General features: G+C 41.6%; 1 long non-coding RNA gene across 1 annotated transcript; it reads left to right on the top strand.

Moving 5' to 3' along the window:
- Positions 1-1,485: 1,485 nt before the first annotated feature.
- LOC131923430 (uncharacterized) lies at positions 1,486-11,442 on the top strand. The gene is made up of 5 exons (XR_009382615.1): positions 1,486-1,643; positions 7,564-7,682; positions 9,014-9,700; positions 10,179-10,295; positions 11,135-11,442. It is a non-coding gene; the product is annotated as an uncharacterized LOC131923430 (long non-coding RNA).
- The last annotated feature ends 740 nt before the right edge of the window (positions 11,443-12,182 follow it).

The raw sequence follows: 12,182 nt of genomic DNA, 5'->3' as shown, positions 1-12,182 counted from the left end.
AAGAAGGAAAAAGCAGGGCAGGGGTGTTGGGTTTGGCCCAAGAACTCGCGGTCTGAGTCACAGAGACGAGAAAAACACTCGACAGAAGGGAAGAGGGTGTGTGTTTTGGGAAGATATGAGTGCACAAACAGAAGGCAGCAAGTCTGCGACATTGAGAGACTGCTGGGAAGTTTTCCTACCCGGAGTAAGGAAATGACAGGTAGGCTGCTCTGAGGCCTGAAATGTGCCCACTGAAAAGCTGTCCTCTGCGTTTACCTTGCCATGCACACCAGTGACTGCTGAGTCCTATGATACACAGACAGCCTACACTTAACCAATGTATAACTTGAAAATATGTTATGGACCAGCTATGTTTCTGAAGAGTCTGTAGTAGCAGGATGGGTGACATATGCCTGTAAGAATTATCCTAGTCATTGGGAAGTTGAGGCAAGGATATTATGAGTTCAAGCCTCCTCACCAACAAACAAACAAAAACAAAAACAGACAAAAGGAGAAAATAATCTATAGTAAAGAGAATTGTGGTTAAGATACTTCAAGACACAAATGGAGTTGACTGTTGAATTATTTTATGCAAATCGAACCTCTAGTTTGGGAAGGGGGCAGGCTGATGCAGTATAGTTCATAGTTCTATTGCCTTGGATTCTTATAGTTTCTTTTCCCATTTCCACACACTATATTATATATGGCAAGGCCAGCTGTGTACCTTTGCTTCAATAAAACATTTTTGAAACATTTGTTATTTTGTTTGTTAACAGAAATCCAATGTAACCAGACTTATAGAGTATGTTTTAAGAATTAAGTATCATGAATTAGGAAGAGAGAAACCAAATAGGAAGGATCAAGAGACAGGGTGTATTGGTTAAGACAGTATTTTGGGGGGAAAAAAGAAAAAAAGATGGGGTGAAAAAATTGGTGATATTCCTATCAGATTGTCACATTCTAACACACTGAAATTTCTGAGAAGTGTGGTGATAAGAAGCTGATTTAACTCCATGAGACCACGGTTTTCCAGTTTGCTGATACTTGCTATTTTTAGCATAAGTGCCAACTTGAAGTAGCCTAGAGTCATCAGAGACCAGAAGCCTCAGCTGAGGAACTGCCTAGCTCAGACTGGCCTGTGGGGTGTCTCTGGGGGAGATGTCTTGATTAGCAATTGGTGCAGGAAGGCCCCGCCCACGGTGGGTGGCACTATCCCTAGGTGTAGTCTGGGGTTGTCTAAGAAGGCTAGCTACATGTAAACCTGTGGATGGAGAGCCGGAGAGGAGCCAACAAGCAGCTTTCATAGGTTTGCCTGGCATTCCTTCTTAAATTCCTTCCCTCACTTCCCCCTATGATGGATTGCGAGCTGGAAGTGTAAGCCAAATAACCCACCAAATTGCTTTTGGTTAGCGTGTTCTATCACGGCAACAGAAGAGTAACTAAAATACCCTTCCCCCCAAAAGACTCATGGAACTGATGTTTTATGACCCGTTTTGGAACGTTGGTCCTAACTCTCTTGGCTCCAACATTGGCCTCTTACTCAAGGTTACTAACACTTGTGTCCAACTGAAGCTGCAAATCAAATAACAGTAACCTTAAATTGTGTGGAGCTTTTTAGTTTATGAAATGGCTTCCTCTGTCCATCTCCACGGCGGGGCTCGGAGGTAGACACTGTTTGTTCCCATTCATAGATGTGGTTACCGAGGCATGGAGAGTTTAACTTGTTGTTATGACAACACAGGGAAGAGAAAAGATTTGACTCCTCCCCATCTGTTTCTAAATGGCAAGCCTGTATTGAGCATGCTTTTGAAATGGTTTTGTGTGGCGCTATATACTTGAGTTGATGTGTGCACCTTGCTTGGAGGGGGACAGAGGAGGAAGGACTTGGGTTGTGATCTGCCTATTCTTTTCAGGCCGGGATCTAAGTCCAGAGAACTCCCACCCTTTAGACTAAAGAGGGAAGACACTGTGGAAGATTAGGCTTTGGGAAAGAGAACATATTTCAGTATCTGCAGTTGATGCTGGGAAAACAGTGTAGTAGAATATTGTTTTAAGGTGTGTTACTTTTGTTTATGTTGCATTTGTTTAATGCAATCTGTGAAGCTGCGTTACTGAGCCTGTCTTAAATACCTGATGGTCTAATAAAGAACTGGCCAATAGCAAGGGAGGAGAAAGGATAGGTGGGGCTGGCAGGCAGAGAGAATATATAGAGGGAGAAATCTGGGAGGATAGATCTAGCAGCCAGAGAAAGAGGTGGACTCCAGGGGCCAGCTACCCAGCTATACAGCAAGCCACAGAGTAAAAGTACGATTTACAGAAGTAAGAGAACAGGAAAAGCCCAGAAGCAAAAGGTAGACGGGATAAGTTAAGGAAAGCTGGCAAGAAAGAAGCTCAGCTGTGGCTGGGCATTCATAATTAATAATAAGCCTCCATGTATGATTTATTTAGGAGCTGGGTGGCAGGCCCCTAAAAGAGCAGAAACAAACAACAACAAAACAGCTTATTTTGCTTATTCACTTGGATTCTATAATGGTTCCACCTTTATCTTTACATAAATTATTCAGGAAAAAAAACCACCAAAAACCATATTTTGTCATTGGGATGAAAGGCATCCTAAGACGCACCTCTGAAAGGAGGGATGCTTCAGGCCTGTGGCTGCTAATTAGACCACGGGCAGAAAGGGGCAAGGATTTTCAGACATCCAATACCAAAAGTTCTAAACAGAAGCGGTCTTACATAGGAAATAAAATTTCACCAGAATAAAAGGCTTGAAATTTTTTAAACATAGGTGTATGTATGTGTGTGTATATGCATGAGAAAAAAAGAGGAGGGAGGGAGAAAGAGAGGAAGCATGATTGAAAGAGATCATAAGAACTTGATAACTCAAGAAAAATAATTTTAGTCCAAGTAGAGATTTTCATATTGTGAATAAATAAACAACCATAAAAAGAGAAACTTATGAATAATATAGAGGAAAGATTCAGGTCATAGTACACCCAGAAGTGATACTTCTTTCCTGCCTCAAGAAAAGTCTTAGATTTTTTTTTTTCCATAGACACACAACATTTTTTTTTTTATAGCAGTATTTTGTAGGAGACATTTTCAGGCACCATTCTATCCCATATTTCTCCATAGGAACTTTGTGCTTCCTGCGTTTTCAAAAGTACCAAAAGTCCAGGAAGCACAGATCTAGGGGGCATGCACAGATCTGGGTGGTAAGGTGTAAGAGCAATAGATGACAGGTCCACAGAGCATCGAAAGCATTACATTGAAAGTATTGTTTAAACCAGAGCTCCATTGGCGTTAGAGACACTCTAGTGTGCTTTGGACTGGTCTCTTATTATATCAGGTCCAATACAAGAAGGGGATATGGACAAGATGAGGATGTTGACATGATTGTGGTCAGCTGTTCCGAACAGGAGACTACAAGGGAATGGACTCTTCAGAGCTTCACTTACACTCCATTCCCTTACAATTCTTATTTAGCTGAGAGAATAAAACAGTTCTATTTTAGTAAGAAATTACAACAGAAACCTAGGGCTGGCTTCCCATGCTTCTTCTATCTTCCCATGCCACCATCTTTAACCAATCATCCTCAAAATTCTAAGCAGTATTTCATTTCTAGGAATAGCATCTACATAGAAAATATTCCAGAAGGAAGCTGAAGGGTTAAGGTTTTATTCTTTTTCTCTCAAAGTTTTTCCTTATAAATGTGTCATATGCAATGAAGTAGCACAAATAATATATGTATAGTTTGTATATGTATACATAGTTCCAAGTAAGATAATGCCATGCATGCCAATGTACACTTGCCCTAATATAAGAAATAGAATTTAACTAGTAGTCTTGATCTTTCATTGGTTCCATTTGTCTTCCTCCTTACCAGAGAAAAATACTGGTTTGTGTTTTCCTGGATGTTATTTGTGTGTGTGTGTGTGTGTGTGTGTGTGTGTGTGTGTGTGTGTGTATGTGTGTGTGTGTGTGTGTGTGTGTGTCTTTAGGCGATATTTTAGCTTTACATATTTTAACTTTGATTTAAAGAGTCACCATGCACTTTCTTTGACATCTTGATTTCTCATTCAGTAGAAGTGGCAAGAATAGGTCTTCCCATCTTGGTCTTGATACTGAAGTGAATGATTCGGCGTTTAGCCTTAAGTGGGAGATTTTCTCTAGCTTTACCCGAGGCTTGGTGGGCAGCATGCATGTACCAGTCAAGGGTGTTCACTTGTAGTCCCACTTGCTGAAGATTCCTTTAAAAAGTTGCAAGCAAACATTGAACTAAAGTAAATATTTTCCCTTCATCTTTTAGAGCTCATCTCAAGGCTTTTCTGATTTAAAACTCTGAATGCTGCTTTGATAGGCATGACAACATGTCACTCAGTTCTCTTTAGGGAGCATCATTGACTGATGGCCCCAACTGCTACTTTACTGGATCCAAGGGCTAGGTTCACACTGAAGTCAACCTTTTCCTGGGCTCTCCTAGGCAATGACTAAACAGGGTGAGATGACAGTTGTGGGACTATTTCCACAAGTGATGAACAAGCCAGGATCTCAATGTGGACATGTTTAGTATGCCATTATTTGCTGTCAAGTATAGTTTGAAGATTGCTTGTAAATGGCACCTTTGGACTTTCATTGGAAATTTCAGGCTCCTAAAAATGTGATGTTTCCTTTTTCACACATAATTTACTGATTCATAAGTCTTTCAAATGTGAAGAATAAAAGAGAAAGGCCCTAGCAATAGAATAATGGATCATCAATGAAGAAATATTCTCATTAAAAGTAAAGCTAATATGGGGAGGAAGCTTTAAATAATGAATTAATGAGTACAATATTTGGTTTCTTTCAAAATGTTTTGGTGGATTTTCAAAGTCTCCGAAAGGGAGATAATGCAAAGTGAGAGGGCTCTTTAAACATCTGTCTGTCTGTCTATCTATCTATCTATCTGTCTATCTATCTATCTATCTATCTATCTATCTATCTATCTATCTATCTTTTGCTCTGTCATCTATTCATCTGTCATCTATTATCTATACATCTCTCATCCATCTATCTATCTATCTATCTATCTATCTATCTATCTATCTATCTATCTATCTAATGTATGTCTGTGTAAGTGTATATGTATAGGAACGTGTGCCCTAGTGCTTGTCTGAAGGTCAGAGGATAAGTGGGTTCTCTCCTTCCACTGTGTGGCTTCTGGGGGTTGAACTCAGGTCATCAGGCTTTGGCAGTGAGCACCTTAACCCACTGAGCCATGCCATCAGCTGGGCTTTTCTTAAAATGAAATAGAGATTCTTATAAATGATTGCAGTAAGGAAGAAATGGAAACAGCAGAGCCGGAGGGGAAGGGGTTGCTGATGAGCTGAGAGTTTAAAAAGCCACATCCAATGATGGAAGGTAAAAATCTGCTCTAATATTACTGGATCATATTTTAAGATATCAATTCTTACACCTTCCCATTCCCCCATCTTCCTTTTCCAAGTGGGTTCAGCCGATGAGAGGCATCAGCAGGATTTTAGAATAATGGAGAGAGAGTGAGGCTGGGGTACTTATTCCTCTGTCTTCCCATCTTTCTAATACCTGAACCCCTGACTACGTTGGATGGGCCACCCCACGTGACAGTCTCTGGATTCTAGTAATAACTTCTGCTTCATTCAGGCTCAGGGGATAGTCCCTTCCTTGACTCTTATTCACACTGAGGTACCATACTCAGTGTGCTCTTATTTACCGTAAACATTGTCTACAGCTTTGTTATATGAAAAAGACACAAAAGAAAATGAATAAGTGGTTGGCATAGACATTCCAGAAACAGTTTCCAAAAAACCTCATATTCATAAAAAATAGGCTCCTAGATTAATTTCAGAACAGACTTTTAAATGATGTATTATGATAACTTAGGAGAAGTGATCCCCACTAAGGCTCCAGCATAGATTTCATTTAGAGAAAGCAGTAAATTTTTTTCACATTTTAAAAAGAGATAGATATTTGTTGGACTTTGACCTCTATGGAGTGCAAGAACACTCTGACAAAAATATTGGGATATTCTAGTAGAGAAATGAATGCTGGCTGAAATTTACTTAGGTTGTTCAAGTGAAGATTTGCATTCTTGCATGGGGGGAGTGTCAGCTTGGACGTCAGTCTCCTGGGCATTCTCCATGGCTTTGTTTTTAGTCTTGTTTAAAAACGTCTCCTGGACACTGATTTGAAGTACAGAGGATGAATATTTAACATCTATGAATTTGATAAATTGTTGAAGAAAAGATAATATTCTGAGTTAGAAAGTCATGATTTCAAATTACCTCAGCTAGCTGGAATTTTTGACTTAAAAAGGAAAGATAAAATGCAGTAGAGAAAGGCATAATGGTTGGAAGGGAAGAAGCTGTGTGACATTATTCACAGATAAGATGATTGCATATGTAGAAAGTCCAGAAGAATCTACAAACTATATTGGTATGTGAAGTTGACAGGCTCTTTAGATAATTGGCCTATGTACGAAATTAGTCATGTTTACATACTAGCAACAAATAGAGGATAAAATAAAAGATGTCATTTGTAATAGCATAAAAACCATTACATATCTAGGAATAAATGTGATGAAATGCTTGTACGGCTTTTGTCCTAAACAGTATAAAACACTATTGGGAGAATTAAACAACACCTAAACAAGTGTAAGAAGGGACCAGGTGTATGGATTCAACAAAATTCTCGTCAAGACACCTGGGATGATTTTGTGGCGTGTGCCAATATAACTCTACAATACTTACAGAAATAAAAACAACCAAGGGTTATAAAGGATAAGCAAGCTGACCAAAGGATCAGCATGTAATATAGAAACAAAACCCACAGATGCATTTTACCTGATTAATGATAAAGAAACCACTCAATCCAATACAGAAAGGAAAGACTTCTCAATAAATGGTGTGGAGTTTACTGTATATCCAAACAGAAAAACAAAGAACAACCAAACAAAAATGTGTCTTGGTCCTTGTCTCGTGCTCCCAACTGTAACCTTAGATGAGTCACCAATCTCAATTTGAAAAATAAAACATGAAGATTATGGTAAATCACAAACCACTTTCTGGTTGACTCTAAGGGCTGCTCTGCCAGAGAGAATTAACATCTGGTACAGTAAGTTGGTCAAAAGCTCATGGCAGGCTGAGTTTAGTGGTACATGCCTTTAACCCTAGAACTTGGGAGGCAAAGGCAGGAAGATCTCTGTGAATCAAAGGCCAGCCTGGTCTCCATAGCGAGTTCTAGGACAGCCAGGGCTGTAGTAAAGAGAACCTATCTTAAAACAAAAATTAAAAAAAAAAAAAAAAAAAAAAAGCTCATGGCTTGGGAGATGATAGGCCCTAATGGGGAGCATACTACTGTTGTTTCGCTAAGTGGTCATGTTATCAAACTGCCTTTAAATATGTGTGTGTCTGCTCATGTGGTAGTGTTGCTCTCAGCCTTTGCCAGAGAAGCTTCCCACTGTAGAAGCTAATGCAGAGACGCGTAACTGGTCCAAGTGCTGAGAATAAGGGCCTGCTGAGTGTTCAGTCCTAAAGGGGACATCTCTATCACATTCCACACTCCCAGGCTCAGGAGCTATCACGGAAGAGGGGGCGGAAGCAGTGGAAGGCCAGAGGATCGGGAGAGGTGCTGGGACATGCTGTCTCCTGGACATGACACAGCTGTTGTACTCATGAAGTCAATGTGTAAGATCACCCCAATAAGCCAATATTCCAGCAGGCAGCACTAAGTAGACTCAGTGGGTTAGTAAGAAAACAGAGAGGACATGGAATTAGGAGTGCGATGTGTTTCCAAGTGTGTGGGGAGAATGGGAGAGAATGCTGGGGTCTGTATATGATCAATGAACACACACAGGAAACTGTCAAAGGGGAAGTAAAAGATAAAAAAGTAAAATGCAGTCTTTAATAGAGAACATAGTAGGTGTCTTAGTTAGGATTTCTATTGCTGTGAAGAGACACCATGATCAAGGCAACTCTTACAAAGGAAAGCATTTAATTGGGGCTGGCTTACAATTCAGAGGTTTATTCCATTGTCATCACGGCAGGACATGGCGGCATGCAGGCAGACATGGTGCTGAGGAGGTATCTGAGAATCCTATATCTTGATCTGCAGACAACAGGAAGTGACCAGAATGTCACACTGAGTAGTATAACTTGAGCAAAGGAGACCTCAAAGCCTGCCTGCACGGTGACACACTTCTTCCCACAAGGCCACACCCACTCCAGCAAAGCCACACCTCCTGATAGTGCCACTCCCTGTGAGCTTATAGGGGCCAATTACATTCAAACTACTGCAGTAGGATAATGTCATAATTTGGAGTAGACAAAGATTTGCTGAAAAGGTCTTAACATGTGCTATTATGAAGAAAAAAGAATTAGGTAGATGTACTCTGTTAAAATTAATAAATTCCTTTATAACTTTAAGAGAATGAAGCATTCAAGTCTGATTCCATAATGAAGTATCACTCATCAATGAGAATGACCTCACAGTAGCTATTACAGGAATGTGCTTGAATCCCAGAGCTATAATTAGGCAAAAGGAGCACATACTATGATTCCATTTATATAAAACCCAGAACCTTAGAAATTAGTTTGTGCTGCTAGAAGCCAGATGTTGTGGTTGCTTTTCTCTCTGCTGTGACTAAAGTGGCTTAAAGAAGGAAGGCTTAGGCCTGGAGAGATGGCTCAGAGGTTAAGAGCACTGGCTGCTCTTCCAGAGGTCCTGAGTTCAATTCCCAGCAACCACATGATGGCTCACAACCATCTATAATGAGATCTATTGCCTTCTTCTGGCCTGTAGGCATACATACAGTCGGAACACTATACATAATAAATAAATAAATAAATCTAAAAAAAAGAAGAAGAAAGGCTTAGTTTGCCTGGCAGTTTGAGGGTACAGTTCGTCTTGGTGGGGAAAGTATGACAGCTGGTCTGAGAGGAAGCTGGTAATGCTCAGGAGGTGGAGGGAGAGACGAATTCTGGTGTCCAGCATGTTTTCACCTTTTCATTCTATCCAGGACTGAGGAAATGGGATGTCCCTCCGTTTCAGGGTGAGTCTTCCCCCTCTCAATTAAACCTTTCTAGAAATACCCTCACAGACACACCCAGAGGTGTGTTTCCACAGTGAGTCTAAATCCTGTCAAGTTGATAATCAAGACTATAACACCAAAGTAGTGTTTATTTTGGGGCAAACTATGGTTAATTGGAGGGTGGGGATGAAGGGGTTTCTGAGGCGCTAGCCATACTCTTCTTTTGGTTATACATGTGTGTGAAAATCGATTGAGTTGTGAACTGACATTTACAATCCTCTGTAGGTGTGTGAATCGCCAATGAAAACGCTGACAAGGAAAACATATATGAAGCTTTGAACTGAGTGCGAAGAAGTGAACTTCACAGACACAAGTTGGGAAGTCCGTGTCGCATGGTTGCTGAGCATAAGGCATCTTTGGAAAGCATTTCTAAAAAAAAGCAGTAGTCGAGGAGAAGGAAAGAAAAAGAGAAAAGCATTTGCAGTGTATTAGTCTGTTTCCACTGCAATAACAAAACATCTGAATGGGATACTTTTTTCAAAAAAAATGCTCTCAGATTTTGAGGGTAAAATGCCAAGATTAGATGTCCCTATCTATTTGACTTGTGGTGAAGACCCCTGGGCTGCATCCCATTGTGGCAGAAGCACATGGAAAACAGATCCTGTAGCCTAACAGGTAGCCAGAGTGTGACTGAGGGGCGAGGCTGCTCTTTCATAACAATTTACATGCCCAGAAACTACCTGGAACCCTCCCAGAATTCTGTGTTCTCTTCTGAAGCCAATGCCCCCAATGACCTAATGACCTCAGCCCTACCACCTAAAGGTTCCTTCTAACAAGCTTCTAACACACGGACCTCCGGGAGACACCCTCAAACCATATTCAAGCCACACTATCTAGTTTTGTTCTCTCAGGATGCATTTGGAAATTTGTTCATTTCTAGATATCACGTTCTAAGAGTGGCCACCGACAAGTTGGCATATTCTCAGACAAGGCGACCACCATGATACATGCATGAGCTCATCAATAAACCCCAAGTCTTACTTGTTTAGTGTAACTAAGGATGACTTCTCACTCAGGTCACAGTCCAAGTAAGTGTGACAAGCAGAGTTCAAGTGGCCCTTCACAGATTTGAACTTCTTCTTCCCTTCTTTAGTTTCTGTCCCTGTAGGGCTCTCCTGGGAGCCATTCACTGAATCTTCTGTGTTAAGAGACTTGTGGAAGAGAGCAAAGAGGACCTCATGGGACACACAGTGCAGGACACACAGAAGCGGTACATACACCTTTTACCCTCTCTTTACTCTCCAGAAGCTCTCATGTGACCCCGATCTAGAGCTCCTACTGTCTACAGCATTCTTGCATGCCTGAGAAGGGGGGTGGGAGAGCAGCTAGATAGCTCGGCCTGAAATAACGATGGATTGAAAGTCACATGGCAAGTAAGAGGAGGAACAAGACACAGTCAAACAGGAAAAGCAGTAGCTCACTTCAGATATACTTTTTTATATTTAAAGATTTATCTATTATTATGTACACAGAAAAGGGCGCCAGATCTCATTACAGATGGTTGTGAGCCACCATGTGGGTGCTGGGAATTGAACTCAGGACCTCTGGAAGAACAGTTGGTGCCCTTAATCTCTGAGCCATCTCTCCAGCCCCAGATATACTTAAAAGGGGGCAAGTGACTGCTTCTTTAAACATTTAGGTGCCACTGTGTGGAAGAAGGCTTCTAATTATTCTGGGTAGCTTTCAAGGCAGAGCTGAGACATTGGATGATGTTATTTGGAGACAAATTTCAGCCTGCTTAGCGTCAGAAAGACTTTGCTGTCAGTAGAGCTGTTCATCTCACCGCAGGTTGATTTGTGAGCACTGGTGAGGTATTAGGCACACACTTTGTCCTAAATTCTTAAACCGTTTCGCGCTAACAACCACACTTGAGGTAGTATTATTGATACACATGCCTTGCAGCAGGGGAAGCCAAGTCTTAGAGGTTATGTAACTTGCCCAATGACACACAGATGTTAAAAGACAGAGACAGGATGTGAATCCTAGGTTTCCTGACACAGCATGCAGAGCTCCTGCCCCTAAGCCAGCTGCCCTACTGATCTCCTACAGGGCTTCTGTATCAGGTTCATCGCGGACATTGAATCGGACTGAGATGCAAGCTGTTTCGTGGCAGAAACGTGCAAAGAAACTTCTGGGAATGCTGAGAGGCCCTGCTAAGCGACTAGTGCTTTTGTGTTGGAGGAGGCAAAGGAAAGCAGAGGTGTCGGAGATGGAAACAGAGCTCAACTCTAGAATTTGCCTGGAGTGTACGGTTGCTGTCGTGTGAACATGGTCAAAGCACATGACACACTTGAATGTGATGTCTTTAGGAACCCTTCCCTGGAGCTTTTAGGGGAATAAAAGGACCTGTGGTGCTATTTCATGTGCATGAGGCTTGCCTTCTGTTAGCAAACTTTAGTTGAGTCACCGGTGTCCTGGAATGTTGCTAGGTGTTGGTTGGGTGCTCAACATCTCCCCCTGCAGGGCTTGGAGATGCGAAGCCTCTCCCCAAGCTGCCTGTAGTAATCTGTTGAGTTCACACTCAGTTACAGAGAAGCAGGCTCTGGAAACCACAGTAATTTTGTCAGGTAACCATGGAGACACTGTGTTGCTCTTGAAATCACAGCCTACACGGGGAGACTGGATGCTGAAAGCGTTGGAAACCCATCATAATTCCCCGTCTGGCTCGCATTTGTAAAGCTGGATGTACAAGACAAATACCATAGCATCCGAATAGACAGATCAATGAAGAGACTCATCTGAGCAGAACACAGGACTGGTAGCCCTGCCTCTGAAAGCAGGCGTGTTTTTCTCCTGATTCAAGTGGCCACTCAGGAACTGCTTCATGCCAAGAATTAAACACAGCTTGATTATAGCCTATCTAAGGGTGGCTCAGGGGTCACCAGACCACAGCAGTAACAATATGTCATTTAAATGTAAAACAAAGCCGAGCTCGCCTAAAAAGAGGAGAAAGAGTAAATATGTTTAGACCACAGACTTGCACAGATTGCCACATGCGGGCCAGGAAATTTCTCTCTGATTTGTAGTTGGCGAAGGCATGAGAGATGGTGAGGCAGATTGCTTTTTCTGACGACAGGAAGCAAATGAACTCAGCAGC

Source organism: Peromyscus eremicus, chromosome 13 (genome assembly GCF_949786415.1).
Source record: "Peromyscus eremicus chromosome 13, PerEre_H2_v1, whole genome shotgun sequence".
Taxonomy (NCBI): Eukaryota; Metazoa; Chordata; class Mammalia; order Rodentia; family Cricetidae; genus Peromyscus; species Peromyscus eremicus.
The sequence above is the reverse complement of the archived record's forward strand: the minus strand, read 5'-3'. Positions and strand labels throughout refer to the sequence as shown.